Genomic DNA, 15,451 nt, shown 5'->3' on the forward strand with positions numbered 1-15,451 from the left:
TCTTAGCCATGTCGTGCAAATTTATGCTTTTGCAGAGACGATGAATATGTATGCTTAGAGGCTAAAGAATTTCCCTGTGAGACGGGGCATCCCCAGAGATAATGCATTATTAGTGACGATTTCTTAGGCGATCACATCTTTGAAGCGATGAAATATTTACTATTTTTACATATACAAACGTACAATTCGTTCTGTTGCACTCTATATATATAATTTATTCGACATATGCGGCACAACGGCCATATTGCCTTAACCTTGTTCAGAAAACTATACCGACTGAGAAATACCCGTCAAGAATACGTTGTCTTTGGGGTACCTCATCTTGCCCAGAAACTCCTCTAGACCCTAGCAATGCACTGTCTTTGTTCCAGGGGACGCATCCCATTAGACCTAAACGAACCTAAATTTTGCGCAGTTACAGTGCTTATGATTTACTTGGTCCATTACGCGCAGTATCACAAACCTAGGCCTGGCGTCGACGTTGCTTTCTGTTTTCAGCTGCTGTTTGTTGTGGGCAGATGAAAAGCAGGAAGCGCTGGGAGACGACGGGCCATGTCGGCCCATTTCGCTGCTTTTTTGTCTTGGTGCCTCCTCAGTCTTTAAAGGGGTGGCGGCGTCGAGTTTTTTCTTGTTGTACTCGCCCTTGTGTTTCATTCGCTGTCGACACCACACATCCGCCGGCAACGACCACCACCCCCCAAATGACGTACGATGGCAACTGCTAAACGCCTTGGGAGTATGGCAGTTTGTGCCAAAATGTTCGGGACAAACGCGGGGCGTATTTGCTGTGACATCGAAGAAAAGTGTGAAGGAAAGAAGAAAACTACGGCTTCCAAACGTAAAGATGAACGAGCACTCGGGAGGTGGTGGGTGGGGGATGTAGAAAAGCATTGTTCATTTTCTCACAGACTAGGTAAGGTACAAATGGTGTTCTAAGAAATTTGTCCATTGAAAACAACAAGCAACCGTAAGAGAAATGAGAATCTAGCAGGTGTACGTGTGCGAATAATAGATGGACTATTTATGGGAAATGCACGACTGGCGTGTGAACGTAGCACAGTTGGACTAAGACGATTGTTTTTAGCTTATAATCTTTCTAAGCAGGTAAGGTGAAAAAAGAAGTTATTCTGTAATATTTACCTTGTTCTAAATTATTACTATGAGTCATGTATTAGAAATAGAAAAAGACCACAGATATTATATCATTATCTGGGCCCGATTCTCAGGTTGCGCGCACATAGTCTGTTCCGTCACACAGGCTATCTGGTGCACGGAAGTCGAACCCGAAAGCGACATAAGCGACGTCTAAAGCCTGTATAAACAGTTCGACATGTAGTAGAGAGTATCGTAATTGCTGAATGTCTATAGCAAAGTTGGCTTGCATCCTTTAATATACAATAGATTGCGGCGATAACGAATGAATACATTTTTTGTACGTTTGGCGCCTACCTAAGCACGAACATAATTTAACAATCTTCATTCTATTTTGGCAAAATTACACTTAGCGCGTCTATTTTCTGTTCTGTGATGAGAATATTGGAGAGACAAAATGCTTTCTTTTATAATTGTTCCACATAAATATATAGCGTTTGCTAAGTATAAGGAAAAAAGGCTACAGGCTTTTTCCATGGGACAACCCAGCTTGATTATATGCTGAACTCCTTTCAGGGTTACGAGCTTTAGGCTACAACACTGTTCGTTAACTGCTGTAGTATCTGCGACAGAATCACACTCTTTATCCATGTCCCTCAGGTGAGCAACGTGTCCCTATGGAAATTAGGAAGCCCATAGAACAAAGAAAGAAAAACAACGATGAAGCTACTCATGTCGTCGAACTCCAGGGAATTGAATAAGGCTGCGAGCAGTAGACGCATCAGTTACAAAATAGGACACAGACTTTTGTTGCTTTTGCAAACAGATGTGTGTTGATAAAAAGCACCCCCTATGTTGCCTTCCTGAGTAATAGAGAAGGCAAAAAGTGCCATCAATTAAAAAGTTCTTTATCGAATATCCTTATAATATTACCTAAAAGTGTTGTTTTAGGATTTATGGTGTGATGGAGGTTAGTTACTTGACGCGGACTAGCCAGAAGTGCTCAACCAAATAAATAAGCTCGTAAATTCATAGGAATTATCATTAACGAAGATCGAAACACTAAATCGGTTGAGCGCTGGGGGCAAGTTCGTTCTGCCTATTTAAGCATTAAGTAGGGGAAAGCCCTTCGTGAAAGCGAAACAACACTGTCTATCCAAAATAACAAGTCTGTTGATCACGAAATAATATAAAGAAAAGAAAATATACATCTGCATGGTAGTCAATTTATCCCACTTTACATATATATGTATATATATATATATATATATGCTTATACTATACGAATTATATATATATATATCAAGAATTTCTTGTATTGGAAAAAAGACTATTGAGGCATCAAGTAGCAGCGACCCGCTTTAATGTTTTAGGTTGGAGTTCCTGAACGAATACATTCGATCGAGAGAGCGCGGTGGGTAGCTAAGAGGGAAGCAACTTCACGTCTTGCGCCTACTGATGCCGTGCTCCATTCCAATACGCCCGAGGGGGGTTCGGGTCACCGAAATGGGTGGCTTGGTCTAGCTCAGCCTCTGACCAGATAGCCTGAAGGGGCTATCTCCTGTTAGGAATCCTCCTTTTGCGACGGTTGCGCAGCATCGCAGAGCTATTTCAGAGGAGGAAACAGAGTGTGGTATGGGGTATGCGTTTCGCGGGAATGCAAGGGTCTCCGTCGTCCACAGAAGAGCTGCTACAAAAAAGGCCGATCTGAAATGTTGGGGGTGGTGGCAGGTAGCACCGGGGTTGTTGAAGGGGCCGTTCTTGAAGTGCATCTCGTAACGAAGAATGCCGCCCTTGTCAATTATGTACACCGCAGGTACAGAGGTTACTAAGGATCTCTACGAACGAGGCCGGACCAGTCTCAGCCGTGATCGCTAGGAAAAAGGAAACAGTGGACAGGACTAGGGCTTCTCCTCGGAGAAGCCTTGACCATGTGAGATAGCGAAATCGACTAAAACTACCAGCTTCTATGGAAGTGTGTTGAAACGACAAAGTTTTCCTAAGTTCATCCTTTGACAATTTAACTGACCAGTATTCTATAAGCACATTGAATGGAAGTTAGACATGAATGTAAGTTATAACATTTTCTGTAGCATTTGGAAAATTGCTGAAATTCGACATTTCTAAAAATTTCCTTTACTAATACACAGTAGAAAATTTACTATATTTTCCTCTCATATTCATCACAATAGACGTTATTGTTTAAAACTAGATAGCATTCATCGAAGCTGAAACCGCATTTAAGATCACTTAAAATTTGTACGTTGGAACCGTGGGGCACAAACAGAGATTTTAAAAACTGGGTTAGTGATGACATAAACATATTCATTATGCAAATACGAGCGACGTTTATTGTGTGTAAAATATTACTATTAGTGACAAAATCCTGAATCCTGACTGAATTCAGTTATGGCTGGACGACGTAAAAGCGTACAATTATATCGGCGAATGGTACACTTTCGGGTTTAGGACTTGATTCTTTTTTCGACAAACCAGATCAAGTGAACAATGCTCTTTACACACATAGATGAGACAGGGCTGTCCGCCGTCATAAAATTTTAATGAGAACATTTTTCCCTTTTCATAGTGCACAATTAGGATCTATTCTAACGATGACGTTGTGCTAACTGTTACGTATATGTACGCCTATTGGTTAAATTTGGTTCCTCGCAATCATAGCATACAGTTGTGTTTGCAGTGGATATACATCATGGCTGATACACTGGACCATAGTTCAGTACTAAGGGGTTTGAATCTCTTAAAACCATGCGCTCGTTTATGTTCATTTATTCTAGAAGCCATCATTATGCAAGTGCCATAGAGATTCATATATATACATAATATTTGCTTCGAAGGCGGGGCGTGTCTGCAGCATCGATATGTTCTTGGACGTTGGTAAAAATGTCGGATTCTGCAAAGGGTTCATCGTAAAATAGCTCATCGGTCCTCAAGTGAACAGGTAGTGGTTGCTGCGCAGCTTCCACAACGGTGGCAACGAAGGCTCAGACCAAAATATTAATAATATAATGTTTATAATAAATGTTGGCATTAAAAACCCTTACCATGTAGACCAAGGTTATCTGTATCTCGACGCCTGTTTATGCAACTACCACAGATTTGTGGGTAGACGTTATAGGTCAACGGGGGCGTCCGTCCGGAAAGGGCTAAGCCATTAACATCGGATAGACGTTTCGACATCAGAAGACTTGCCTTAATCACCAACAAACAGGCTTAGCAAAAGGTGGATCGGCACACGTTGACACCTCCCGCAAGGCGAATACTTCCCTCCACTGCGATGGGCACTCCGTTCTTCACAGCCTGTATAGCGCGATAGCGGAAACGGCAATGTTACGGTTGTGCGCCCTGTCTCTCATTTGAATGAGTTGTATTTTGATGATGATGATCGCGATGATAATAGCAGACCAGGACAGCGCAAGCAAGCAAGCCACCGTACATCCCGAAATGTACTCGATTCATCGAACACTCTACTGAACCGTTCAAGCCTGCTCCACTATCTGCATTATATTTTTGCATACGAGATACCGGCAGTTTGAATCAGGTACAAATAATGTGGCCAAGCTATGGAATATATATATATATATATATATATACAACATAATATGATATAAAGCCCGTAACTACATCAGTGTACATCATTGATATGAAGTTCGGTCATCTTGCTTGCGCGAATGTTCGATACGCTCTATTTATTGTAAGTTTAATAAGTTCAATTTTCGACCTGCCACTGTAGCGTTTGTGGATAGTGTGCTCTGCATGGCGTTGTTCCCCTTCCTTGTACGACTGCTGGCTATTTGTCACGCATACATCTCACAAGATGCATAATCGTGTGGCTCGATTTTCCGTCATACGTCCGTGGTGATCTTCATCCGCATGGCAATGATTTTTGGCGTTCTTCTTGACTGGGCCAATCGGACACTGAAGCAACGCATCTTCCGGAGCGAACACAGCAACTCGAGACATGTTCTTATACGTGGAAAAAATCGAATTGATGCGGTATAGCGTTAGAAACAAGAACGTTGTCTTCGTTAGACAATTTTTATAAGCATCATAGATTTCATAGGTGCGAAATGCTGAAGAAAATCACCCCATCTATATAGCATCTGAAGGTCAGTTGACTATCAGCACTGATCAATTGTAGATAATGGATCATGTACTTCACCTTATGGTTTCTGGACACAGTTTCACTGACGTTACAGCTGTATTGTCGTCTGAACCTATTCGCTTTAATCGGTATCGTAACAACTCAGCGTCGCTGATTGTTGAATCTACGTCTGTTCACAAGTTCCACTGAGAGGTACCAATTTCAAATCGCGCCGCCGTACAATTACTGTTTAAGCTGATCTCATGGGTGTACAAGGCCGATAAATGTGCGAGTTTTCATCTGTACAAATTAAGGCTATCGAAATTCAGGAACGAAAGTTGTACAGCAAACATTTTTGCCTACACTTTACTTATCATTCCTAATGTGTGTTATTACATTATATAATGCAATATTATTAGTCAGTCTAGCATAGCAGTAGCACCAAATTTCTATAGCGATATATTGCAATAGCTTTTCTTCGATAACAGGTGACAATTTCGAATTGACAAAACATTATAAAACACCGGAGAGTATTCTCTTCGAAGCATACACCGAATGCATCCATAAGAGCTTAATGCGCGCCAAATAAATTTTGAAATTGTCATATCTGGAACTTTATGAAAATGGACCCACATTGTAATTTTTCTACGCATGGGAATCAGTTTCGAAGTTAACTCACGCAGTAATGTCGTACCGCTGTAGATGACGAGTTCATAAATATAGCATTGGTCAAGTTGAATTACTACGTCAAGCGTCGATTATGTCTATACAAACACATACATGTTAAAGTCCCCAGTTTTTGGCGTTACTATTGAGTACTGCTCGCATTATTGACACTGCTACTATAAGGAAACAACATTATAAAAGCGACGTGTAGCTTTAATACGTGAGAATCTTTACGCTTTTTTCTTAAGAGATTTATAAATTCAGGTTGTTGCTAAACGAGCGCGTATCGCGACGGGACCGTAGTGAAGAAGGCAGTCGCTCGAGCAGTATCGGTCAGAGACAAGTTTTTTCCCCTTGATCTCCGCCCCTCCGCACCGGTAAGAAAGCTAATTGAAAATGGTCTACGTCTTTCATCATGATACAGTATATATCCTATATATTGTGGAGAACTAGACCGTTGCTCAGAAAGTGATAACATATCGGCAAGCAGGTGAAACCTTTCTAACTTAAGCGCATCCGAATTAGAAATCTTATACAAAATGAATAAATTAGTAGTTCCAGACCTATTTATTTAATCGTCTCCATTTAAGTTGTTCCCTTCAAAGTAACTTCTGCTGGTGGATGCAACAGACGTTCGTCAGCATAAGCTTTGCAATAAGCCTTCGGACGTCTTAAACTGACCTTACGCGAGCTAGCTGAAAGTTCCTTCTGTTCCTTTTTACCTCCTATGGCAATTCGATTATTGGTAAACATGAGTTATTTCCTCTGTCTTCAGTTCATGTATGTAATCGTTGCCACAGGCCTCCCAGGAGAAGCATGGTTTTTAATGCACTCCTATCCATCTCAGAAACGCTGCTATTACCCGTTTACCACTTAAAGTAACCACCAACGGTGAAAAATACACACACACAGCGTTGAACACATACGTTTCAGGGAAAATTCGAGATTGGATCAGATTGTTATGAAAACTATGTTTAGAAGAAGCTCTATTCGTTTTACCATTCTAAACGTAGATTGACAAACGATCGATCATCCAGTGACGTAAAAATTTAACCGAGCCATTCGTTTTTGAATGAAGGGGAGTTTATATATATATAGGAAAGAAATTAAATGTTCACACGATTTCCTATTCTCATTCATATTGAATATTTCAAAAAAGTAAAAATTAGCTAAAAGCTGTTAATTCATTGTGTAAAAATTAGTTAATTTTGTAACCGTGTGATATCGTTGTAGAAACGGCCTAGGCAGTCTAAATCTGCGTAGGTAGTCCCGATTTTGATATAGTAAAAAATTATTTCGTAAAGGCAAACTTTGTGTAATTTAAGCTTTCCAACATTCTTGACAGAGATAGTTTTTTTTTCCCTTTTTTTTTTCTTTAGTTGAAGTGTGTATCATATGACCTTTTGCTATTTGGATGATAAGTTACTCATGCCGTTGCCGCGAAGCGTTCACGGACGAGATATCGAATGGTAAGTTCGACGTCATCTTAAGATTTGAACAAATTTATTATTGAATTTAATAAGAAATTTATTTGTGGACGGAATGCCTGGGGAATATGGTGTATAGTTGTTTTTAACCAGCGTGATTCTTGCGGTGTGAGGCTAAGCGTTGTCGTAGAATACGTCCGGTTTACCTCTTCTCAATAATCTTAGTTGCATGATGCTTAATTTGTTCTTCATCTCTTTCAACCGTGTAAAGTTCAGCTGTAATCGACGAGCCAGGACTCAAGAAGCAGTGGTGGACAGTCTTAGGTGGAGAACAAACCAGTCCTTAATCGATGTACATAGTATTTTCACCTACACCAGACCTGAGTTTTGAGACAGGTCGACGTCCACCACAGGCCTGAAGACTCCGTTATTTAGTTCGCACATGGTCTTCGAAGAAGCACATTTGAAATTCTCAGGTTTTTTCATCGAATACAATGTTAAGCTTCAAAATGGAGCTCATTCGTAAACTATACAAATTGTCTGAATGCCCATGGCTGTAATAACTCACCTATTAAAAGTATCCCAATAAGCTGTCTCAGATTCCGATGAACACAGCCGTATCGGAAGAACCTTTTTTTCTGTGTTTAGCAACGTTTCGGCATTGTAATTGTTCTGAAATACGTCATTACTTTATATTGACTGTTCGTTAAAAGTGTACATTTTGTATGTGTGTGTATATATATACATGCATGTATATAGAAGGGCCTCGCTGGAACTGAAGCGCTCACCTCAGCTTCAAGCCTGTACACGTTGTTAAAGCGTTATGTGAAGCGTTATGTAATGCTACAGTCTGCGTCGATGTAAAGCTGTCACGTTTATGAATTGTGGATTATTAACGAGAGAATCGTTCTTCCGCTTGATTTAATGTAACTGCCCTTTCAGACACAGCCCGTTTTCACACTACCTTTTCAACAAGTTAGCGCTGCTAACAGTTGACAAGAGATTTGTAGCCCCCAACACTAAATAGCTATATCCATCATCGACCATGTAATGCTATTCACTCAATTCAAAACAGTCATTGACTGAAAAGTTTAGACAAATAAATTTATAGTTAGCAATTTCAGGTTCAAGTTTTGGCCGTTAGGACGCTTGCGTAATCAGGTTCCGGTTCCGCTATACGGTTCAATGCGGTTGCAATATTTGCACATGGAAGAACTCGGCAAAGTATTACGACAATGGCCATGTGAGTGCTATTATTGCATACAGAAGGCTTGTCCTAGAAAAAAAAGTCCTTCTCTATTTTAATGTGATTGCAGTATAATCAGGAGACTATAACAACAGAAACGTATAGGTAGCCACTTGTATCGAAATCGGTTTATATAATGTAAGGCTGGCGTAGCTCTGTTTCACGGTCATCACTGCGACCGAATATACATATATGATGAAGGATCACGCTAACACTATGTCATGATTTTCAATCAGTTATTTCTCAACCCGAATGTGCTCTTATTTTGTCGTTTTCACAGATGGGACTGTTGGCGTCATTTTCTACGAAATAAAAATAAGTCACTGGTATAGGAACTTGTTTAAGTTTATTGATATGTTGTATTTATGTATGCACACTATATGCCATGATAAATTACTGCGTTTGCTTGTCTAGGCATCAATCGGCGCATTGTAAGTTAAGCTCAACGGCCAATATTTCATGCACGTTCTACTCAACGTTGTACTACGCTTATTCAATTTAAGCTATACAAACGCCTTTGCTGGATATTCACATAACATCTGCCTGTCAAAATAAACTAGATCCTCGAAATTCCCAATGAGAGATGCAATACGCCAAGCTTTTCCCACTTACTCAACGACGCCGTTTTCCTGGTAGCGGCTGCTTAGCTGGATCCTTGCTCCAAATGTGTCTAATATCGTTATAAGTCCTGCTACAAATTAATTCTTGGTCGCATTGAATAGTGAAGAATTTACCCGATCATGGTTACTTCACCTTCTTGTCCGCTGATGTGCACAATCAACTTCACTGCATCTGCTTAAGGTACTAACTGTTCAAACACCAGTGATGCACTTCAGAAAGGATTAGTACTCCTAGGAATAACCTAGGTCAGCTTGCGACTACCTAGACATTGTACGATCGTTGGAGTGACTCAACTAAGCAGAAGCAGCAAAAAAGAAATCTGGTAAAAAAAACAAAACATCAGCGAGGTTGTCTCGCCTCAGTTAACTTGATGTCCTTCTAAGGAAAAACAACTTGAATACATCGGTTAATTTAAACCGATAGAAGAATTACAATTGCAAAGATTAGAGCACTGCTGAAAGAGTATGAGCAGTTCGTATTTATAAACAGCCATACATGAAGTTTGCTTGCCTTTTGCTATACTTAAACGCAGTTTAAGAGGACATTACTTAGGAACATGTGTCCTTGGATAACGGTCAGAAGACACGCACATAAAGAAGGGCCCCGCGTTTTCGTTTAAAACCTACCTAAAGGGAAGTCAGCTGAGTAAAATTAAGTATTAGTAAACACTTCAGAAATACAAGCATTAATCTGTTAGGTCTGCTTTTTTATCAATTTTTCCTTAAGTAGAAAAATGAGATGACTAAAAATATTTGATTTTCATACAAGGCGCCGGCACGGAAAGATAACAGCTTCCGCATTCATTGGCTTCCAGTCAAATGCCCATTAAGGCTAGCGAAGCACTGAAACAAACTCTTGCCTTTACACAGATTAATCTCTTCGTAGGATTGGGAAGGCAAACGATTTTGCTTTACTGATGAAAAATGTTATAAACGGTGAACGAACGAAACTGTGCCCGCTAATCATAGCGGTCAAAAATAAACTAGGGTAAGTAAGATCGTTGTAACTAAATCTTTTTCCAAGTCAGTGATGGATTACGCATACAAAACGCAAACACAAAAATGCGTACAAAAAAATAGAATGAATCTAGGACTTGCTGTACCGGCTGACTGATGCTAATTTATGAACTTTTAAACCTCGTATTCAAATTCAAAGGTAATCGCACATTTCATTATATTCGAACAGTATCCTATTCCTTCTATGTCTAGCAGTATGACCTTCAGCAACCCTAACTTAGGGCTGTTCAAAAAAGTACAGTAACTTCTATCTTCATTATCAAGATGTAGCAAGTACGTAGCTCATGAGGAAGCTATTAACAATCCCCGTTCAAACATGGAACCATGTCGATGAGAACATAGACATGCATTATGTAGATTCTCGTTTCTTCCCCAATGCAGATTATTTGAGTCAAAAATACCCTCCAATATGAAGGAAAATTTATTGCTCAAGAGATCAACTTTAGGGAATTCGGACTGGGTTGTGCTCCATTCTGAGAACTAGCAACAGACCTGTATAACCTGCGGATGTCCATTGTCCTCATAACCTAAACTCGTTAAAACGGGTTTAGTAAGCGTAAAGAGTAAAGGTAAAATATAAAGGTATAGCCTTAGCTGTTAATTATTCAGCATTCTAAAACCACCAATGACGACTACCGATACCTGAAAAACACTAATACTGATGTTTGCTGCCGCTGCGCTGACGCTGGCGCTGGGGTTACGGCTTACCTTCTCCAACGCTGATCTCCTAGGTGCACAGTCCTTGCGGTCCTTGTCAAGAGTTACAAAATGATTCTGTCTTATGAAACCCTCGATATATTTTCTGGACTATTTATTGAAAAATCTTTTTTCATGAACTCGTTTTGCAGCGGGTGCTTTATATATATATATATATATATGATCGTAAACTGTTCCGATGCGCACGACCATAATGAAATTAGTGACTTCTCTGAAGATTTGTCTTTCGCTGAGGCATTTTTCGGAAAATGTTTAAAAGGATTTTGAAGAAACCCTTCTATTTTTTTTTTTTTTTGCCTATACCTAGCCTACGCTGCGGCAGGCGTTGCAATTAGAAAGCTGGTTCTGAGAGAGTCTTATAATAAAGCCGCAATACCTTATAGTTTTCAAATAGTGGCATAATGTCATCCTGTATCAATGAAAATATGCGTTACATATACACTACACCTGAAAACACAGGTTCATTTGAATTTTTCTTTGCAATGAAAGATCTATCTTTAGCGTTGATGGACTGCCGACCATCAAAAGGTAGATGTGATGAACCCAAAGCGCGTATTCCTGTACTTTGTATTATCATTAATGTTTGCGAAGCGAACAAACAGCCTGCTCTAAATATAGGTATTTTCAATTACTCAGTTGAAATTATGGCCAATGCTTTATTGACTGAACCCTGTTATTCGCTCAACGGTTGGCATCGAGTTTTGAAACGCGTTACAATTACATATAAATGATAATATTTTTACCGGCCTCTTTCGAAGCATACCATGTGTATACGAATTAGTTCGGTGGACTTTGCCAGAAATGTCTGAAACGCCCCACACCTTACTAGATGCAATGGACAAAACAATTGTTAAATAAGTAATTGCATCAATGCATTTTTTCCTCATCTTCGAATAATTAACGCGCAAGTTTTCCGCACGTTACTCACACGCAGGGGCTTACTTACACGTCATAGGGGCCTACTTTCCTTCGGTTTAGGTCAGCCGCCGATTCAGGATAATGCGCAGGTCAATAACACGCTTTGATTGACTCTCCGTGCTACAAATGGAACAGCACGGCCTCGACAATATGCATAGGTCCTTGGCTATGGTGTACATCCCACTTTATGCTTGCTATGTATGTGACATCCATCTTTGAGGTGTGCCTTCATTCCGCTGATGTCAACAGAAAGATCGTTTCTGCACGAAGGACGCATTTTTTATGTAATAGTCAACCCGTTACCCCTTTAGTGACATATTAATTGTTGATCACTTCGAAAACGCATGCAACTTCCGCTCTCGACATAACAACCTCACAAACGCCCCTCTAGCTAGTTCATATCAGTGTGTCTTCACGCTGCATTATAACCTTACTTGACTTAAACCTTTCGTTTCAGTAAAAACAGCATTAAAATCACTCACACTTCCGATAATAATAGCATGTCTTCTACTTCTTATAATTGTTTTCGGGTTCGAAGAAGCAGACGATATTTCCATTGGATCACCTTGTCATCACTGGGCTTTTGCAAGACGCTCGGTATATTGACCTGGATTCTTCCAATTAGCTTTCCAAATAAGTGTGTCGATCAAAGCAGCTTCCCACAGGCTAAATCTGATCAGTCTGAATCGGACACGTTCCTCTATACTTATCGCTGGATTATCAGCTGGCAACAGAGTCGTTTAAAGATAAATGGCCTGGCCTTGAACGCTCTGATAACAAGGGTTAAATAACGAAACTTATTTCGCCAGATTGAAGACTTACGAGCGCGGCTAGCCGAACGTTCAGTGGAAAAAATCAGTGGGAAGCAGAATTGATGACTGATGTCCACTGTTGCTTCTAAAGTATTTGCAGAGTGGCTAGCGCTATGAGGTTTACCGCCCTCAGCTTCAAAGCTCTCGGAACGGTAAATGCGAGGAAAAGAAGACCCGATACCGATGTCCTTTCTAGCGGATTATTAGTCAAATTTACGGATCAATATTGCTGAGGTATTGATGCGCCGATGTTTTGATTATTCATAGCCGACCGTAAAATGGAAGCAATACAAAAAAAATCACTATCTTGGTTTTTGTGATGTTTCAGGTCACAACTACGGCAGCCGACGGATACGCAATGATATTTGTTAAATTTAAGCCAATTGTAAATGTATGTATGTATGGAACTTCTACTGGAAACGGTATCTTACTTGATCGATCCAGTCTAGAGCTGTAATGTCGCTCTATGATAATGATTTGAAACTGCTAAGAAAAAAGCACGCACGGATGCTGAGCTTCCGTTGGCTACAGGCTTTAAAGATTAACAGGGTATTCAAAAATAAACACAATAAGAGAACTGTTCGAACATGGCAGCATTACATTTTTACGCGTTTTGCAGTATCGTCTGTGTAGTTCTATGTATGTATGTATATATGAACAGCCATCTAGGCTGCGAATATTATTTATCGGCCAACATGCTCGCGGCCTACCGGCGTTACCCTTATACCTGCGGTAAGTATAGTGCGCCCGACCCTGTGATGCAATAATTCCTACCGGATTTCTAGCTTTTCATCGTAGGCCACCGTTCGTATAAATGTAAGCTCTGTGGATCTTCTTGTAAACGCGTTAAAGATAGTAAACTGCGTTGCGCGTATGGTCTTTAGGTCACCGGTGTCCTTAATCCGCCTTTGCTACTTATGGATAAGGTAGAAGAAATTAACACAAATAGGCTGAAACAGTTCATGGACTCTGGATGCTGGTGCTTATCGGTATATTTCGGTCGGCCGGCCGGCCGGTTGGCAGGTCAGGACACAGTTGCAGGAGTTGAGAATCATATGCCTGTGTAACGATACATCAGCTTGGGTCAAATATTTACGTTCTCTGTTAATACATAACATATGCACGGCAGGCATTGTGGTCGCGTTTACTTCAACAGCGGCTTTGCTATTCTTTCATATAGTTCGTTATATCATTTTAAATGCCCCTGTTACCAAGACCTCGAAATGCAGTGAGACAAATGTCCACCACCCTATTCATATGGTGTCCCTATTAAATTATACTGCATTCCTAGAATCGTATTTGCTGAAGTTACTGAATACATTGAGCTTCTCCTGAGTTAACAGCATTGTAGGTCTGATGGGAAACATCGTAAAGATAATTCAAGTGCTAGTTATAAAATCTATGCACATAATAAGTAAACCCTTAAGCACATAATGCACAGAGATAAGCTATGATGCGTGATAAATTTTACGTCAGCTTGATGCAATAAACGTCACATGTACAGTCTTTGGGGCTTTTCCTATTTTCATAACTACAAGTGATTGAATATTGGAAAACTTTTATAAGCCAGGTTACATCAGGGCATAGATTGGGGTAAAGGTGGTAAAACGCGTTTCATTATGAATCCTCCATATGTAAAAAATCGTCTAGAGACGCTATTGGAGCCATTGAGAAGAGCGGCTTCGCCACTTGATCGTTGACTGCGTTACAAGTTGGCACATAGTGTAGTCAGGCAGGCGCTGCTTGTATTATAAGCACATTCAAATCTTCGTTCAAGGGAGAGCTTGCCGCTCGTCAAGTAAATAAAAAGAATTGCTCGGTTTAGCTATTAGAACTTCCATAATTATAACAATCATAATGGCCGCTTGCTAGCGTTCGCAGAAATCATTCATTTTAAGGCCACACGATGACAGGTTCATATCTGTATAGCGGCCTAGTTTAGCGAGGTAACTTGATAGTGCGTTATCGAATGACGACGCGATCGGCATAAGTTGTCCTAGCAAAAAATTCATTGCCCTAGAACAACTACTGGACGTAGATTGCTTTTTATTTCATCGTTACGCGGTTAGATATTTCCGTTAATCTGTTGTGCTAATGGATTATGTTTCCGCACACACAAAAAAAAAAACAGAAGTGTTTCAACGTTTTTTGCATCGAACGCAGTTCTCTCTTTCAGTTGTTCTCGATGCTTCTCACTTCAATACAATCGAACTTCGAAGAGGGCCATTAATCGTTTCTATTGAAAGCGCACGTTTCCAAGGCTTGAAATTATTAGATGATAATCTTTTTCGTGATAAACTAGATAAATTTACATGGTTAGATGTCTAGAGATTGAATAACGCATAACGGCCTTGCAGGACAAACTTCAGTCTGATCAAAGGCATAACCGGGGCATTGGACGTAAAACTCGAAATCTCTATATCGTTAATCTTAAGGTCGTAACTCTTGACCTAAACCTAAACCTAAACCTGAGTAACTAGCTGACCTAAACATGTGCCAAGGGCTTTTGTGCCATGCCACAATATGTAAATTATTAGTAAAAATGTAACCTTCCATTAAGTATCCCGTTTTGTGTGTTTTGTTCAATATAAAATTACGTCAACGGCTTTAGGACAGCGCTACTCTTCAATTATTTTCTGAGATTTCTCGATTCTCTTATATACTTTCCGATCAGCAGCTAATAGCTGCTATCTCTGCCGTAATCAGAGATTGTCATAATTTAACATTAAGCTGTAGGAAATTGTGTAACGATAACTGTTGCTCGGGCGCAAGAAAACCTCCCGGCACAACTATTCCCGGACGCGATAGAACGTTGAAAATGGTTTCCAGTATAT

Source organism: Varroa destructor, unplaced genomic scaffold, assembly GCF_002443255.2.
Source record: "Varroa destructor unplaced genomic scaffold, Vdes_3.0 BEIS01000001.1, whole genome shotgun sequence".
Classification (NCBI taxonomy): Eukaryota; Metazoa; Arthropoda; class Arachnida; order Mesostigmata; family Varroidae; genus Varroa; species Varroa destructor.